This window comes from Rana temporaria, chromosome 8 (genome assembly GCF_905171775.1).
Source record: "Rana temporaria chromosome 8, aRanTem1.1, whole genome shotgun sequence".
Taxonomy (NCBI): domain Eukaryota; kingdom Metazoa; phylum Chordata; class Amphibia; order Anura; family Ranidae; genus Rana; species Rana temporaria.
Genome location: NC_053496.1, coordinates 124,290,470 through 124,294,563, shown reverse-complemented (window position 1 = coordinate 124,294,563; position 4,094 = coordinate 124,290,470).

Sequence of the window (4,094 nt, the reverse complement as noted above, 5' to 3'; positions counted from 1 at the left end):
GACCGTCTTCAGGAGGAAGTAGACAACCAGGAAATGAAAACTGCTTTGTTTGAAGACAATGTGTTAGTGTTATGCTGCCACCTTGTGGTGCGTTTAAGGTAATACATCTTTGCCAAGCAGTCATAGTCTTGTACTTGGGTAAGTCAGCTTTTTTCAACCCTTTTAACATTGAGGAACCCTGCAAATAAATGTATGTCCTTTCCTTGGGCACTATACAATTGTATAATGCCCAGGGAAGGAACATAAAGAACATCCAGAAAGCTTGCATCTTTAAAGTATATCTAAAAAAATAAATAAAAAAAGTGTTATATTGCAGATTACCAGCCCTTGGCTGTTTTGGTAGGGTTGCCACCTGTCCAGGATTCACCCGGACAGTTCGGGTTTTGAATCATGTGTCCAGGTTTCAGACCACCTGAAACCCGGACACATTATTCAGACTGGACTATGACTTCCCAGTACGTTTGCTGGCTGTGATTGTCTAAGCCGAGAGTGTCTGTTACACTCTCTTTCATACTGCCCAAAGCCAGAACTAACACCCCCCCCCAAACATAAACATGGGAGAGGAGAGAGGGCTCGGTCTGCCCCTCTTCCTACTGCCCCTACCCCTCAGTGTCTGCCCACACTTCAATCCAATAAGAAAATGGGAGTGGGGAGGGACATTTGATGCCTAGCAAAAGCATATACATCTGGATGGGAGGTGCCAAGGGGTAAGTGAGCTCACCATTCATCCCTGTCTGTGACTGAAGTCTCCCCCCTCTTCTCTCTCCTACCTCTGAGTGCTCTCCGTGCATCACAGTTCTCAGTGTTAACCCTTAAATCAGGGTTCCCAGAGCATCTCTTATGTTAGAGTCTGCAGAGTTCTCCCTTACATCAGAGTCTGCAGAGTCCCCCTTACAGTGTAAGGTAACTCTGCAAGTTCAGATATAAGAGCAAACTCTGCGGATTCAGATGTAAAAGGGGAACTCTGTGGATTCAAATGTAAAAGGGGAACTCTGCAAGTTCAGATGTAAAAGGGGAACTCTGCGGATTCAGATGTAAAAGGGGAACTCTGCAAGTTCAGATGTAAAAGGGGAACTCTGCGGATTCAGATGTAAAAGGGGAACTCTGCGGATTCAGATGTAAAAGGGGAACTCTGCGGATTCAGATGTAAAGGGGAACTCTGCGGATTCAGATGTAAAAGGGGAACTCTGCGGATTCAGATGTAAAAGGGGAACTCTGCGGATTCAGATGTAAAAGGGGAACTCTGCGGATTCAGATGTAAAAGGGGAACTCTGCGGATTCAGATGTAAAAGGGGAACTCTGTGGATTCAGATGTAAAAGGGGAACTCTGTGGATTCAGATGTAAAAGGGGAACTCTGCAAGTTCAGATGTAAAAGGGGAACTCTGCGGATTTAGATGTAAAAGGGGAACTCTGCAAGTTCAGATGTAAAAGGGGAACTCTGCGGATTCAGATGTAAAAGAGGAACTCTGCAAGTTCAGATGTAAAAGGGGAACTCTGCAAGTTCAGATGTAAAAGGGGAACTCTGCAAGTTCAGATGTAAAAGGGGAACTCTGCAGATTCAGATGTAAAAGGGGAACTCTGCAGATTTAGATGTAAAAGGGGAACTCTGCGTATTCAGATGTAAAAGGGGAACTCTGTGGATTCAGATGTAAAAGGGGAACTCTGCGGATTTAGATGTAAAAGGGGAACTCTGCGGATTTAGATGTAAAAGGGGAACTCTGCGTATTCAGATGTAAAAGGGGAACTCTGCGGATTCAGATGTAAAAGGGGAACTCTGTGGATTTAGATGTAAAAGGGGAACTCTGCGTATTCAGATGTAAAAGGGGAACTCTGCGGATTTAGATGTAAAAGGGGAACTCTGCGTATTCAGATGTAAAAGGGGAACTCTGCGGATTCAGATGTAAAAGGGGAACTCTGTGGATTCAGATGTAAAAGGGGAACTCTGTGGATTCACATGTAAAAGGGGAACTCTGCGGATTCACATGTAAAAGGGGAACTCTGCGGATTCACATGTAAAAGGGGAACTCTGCGGATTCACATGTAAAAGGGGAACTCTGCGGATTCACATGTAAAAGGGGAACTCTGCGGATTCACATGTAAAAGGGGAACTCTGCGGATTCAGATGTAAAAGGGGAACTCTGCGGATTCAGATGTAAAAGGGGAACTCTGCGGATTCAGATGTAAAAGGGGAACTGTGCGGATTCAGATGTAAAAGGGGAACTCTGCGGATTTAGATGTAAAAGGGGAACTCTGCGGATTCACATGTAAAAGGGGAACTCTGTGGATTCACATGTAAAACGGGAACTCTGCGGATTCACATGTAAAAGGGGAACTCTGCGGATACACATGTAAAAGGGGAACTCTGTGGATTCACATGTAAAAGGGGAACTCTGCGGATTCACATGTAAAAGGGGAACTCTGCGGATTCACATGTAAAAGGGGAACTCTGTGGATGTTATTTAATCACAAAATATATGTACTGTATAGTATATACTGTGCGCTGATAAAGTGTTCAGGTTTGACTTGTAGAAAAGGTGGCAATCCTATGTGGTGGCTGCATTAATTTGCTTTGTTCAGACTTTTAGTTAGTTTGTATTTTTTTGCTTTATTTTCACCTGACAAGGGTAACAACACTCACATACCGCATTGGGGTTGAATTACTAAAGACAAATAGGCTGTTCAGTTTGCAAGGGAAGTTGCACTTTGCAACAGAATTTTCCCCAGAGCTTAGTGAATGAGACGAAACTCTGCTGACTTCATCCAATCATGCGTTTTGTTTTTTCTTGGATATTCTTCGCAAAGTGAAACTTCCCCTTATTCACTATGCTCTGGGGCAAATTCCCATGCAAAGTGCAAATTCCCTTGTAAAGTAAATAGACTTAAATAAAGCTCACTGGCCCAGATTCTCGTAGAATGGAGTAAATTTGGGTGGGCGTAACGTATCTCATTTACGTTACGCCGCCGCAAGTTTTCCATGCAAGTGCTTTATTCACAAAGCCCTTGCGTGTAAAGTTGCGGCGGCGTAGCGTAAATCACCCGGCGCAAGCCCGCCTAATTAAAATTAGGCGGGTAGGGGGCGTGTAGCATTTAAATTAAGCGCGTTCCCGCGCCAAACGTACTGCGCATGCGCCGTCCGTAAAATATCCCAGGGTGCATTGCTCCAAATGACGTCACAAGGACGTCATTGGTTTCGACGTGAACGTAAATGGCATCCAGGCCCATTCACGGACGACTTACGCAAACAATGTGAATTTTTAAATTTCGACGCGGGAACGATGGCCATACTTAACATTGATTGCGCCTCATATACCCAGTGGCAACTTTATGCCGGGACACGCCTAACGTAAACGTCGTAACTGTACTGCGTCGGCCGCGCGTACGTTCGGGAATTCGCGTATCTAGCTAATTTGCATACTCGACGGGGAAAACTACGGAGGCGACACCTAGCGCACAAAAAAAAAAAAGTGCATTTAAGATCCGACGGCGTGAGAGCCTTACGCCTATCGGATCTAATGGATATCTATGCGTAACTGATTCTAAGAATCAGTCGCATAGATACGACGGCGTACATGGCGTTGCGCCGTCGTAAGCCCTTTGAGAATCTGGGCCACTGTTTCTATTAAGGAGCAATGTTTTCACTCTAGGACTTGGCGTGTTTTAGGACTACAGAACAAATTCTCTTCTTTATTACGCAGAGGGAATATTTCATAGTTCACAGAAGATAGACTAAAAAACTGAGCAGCATTATCTGAAATTTGAGTTTGGACACAACACAGCTGAGAACTGTTTTTTTTTAATACTTTTTTTTTATTTGCACTTAGTTTAATTTATAGGACAAGCTTTAGGGACTATACGTTCCCTTCTTATAAGGACCAAGTAGTAGAAGTTAGTTAACATAATCAATAGGTATTTTTATGTTCTTAGCCTGAAAAAAAGAAAACTAATGCTAATGTCCACATCAGGTTGTCCCCACCTTTGACAGAGATATTGAAAGATCTTTGGGTGCAGAGACCTCTCCCCCTGGTCTAGGTGATGACGGCTTTGGAAGTCCACCTGTCAATTGCCCATTCCAGGGATGCGCACGGCATGGTGT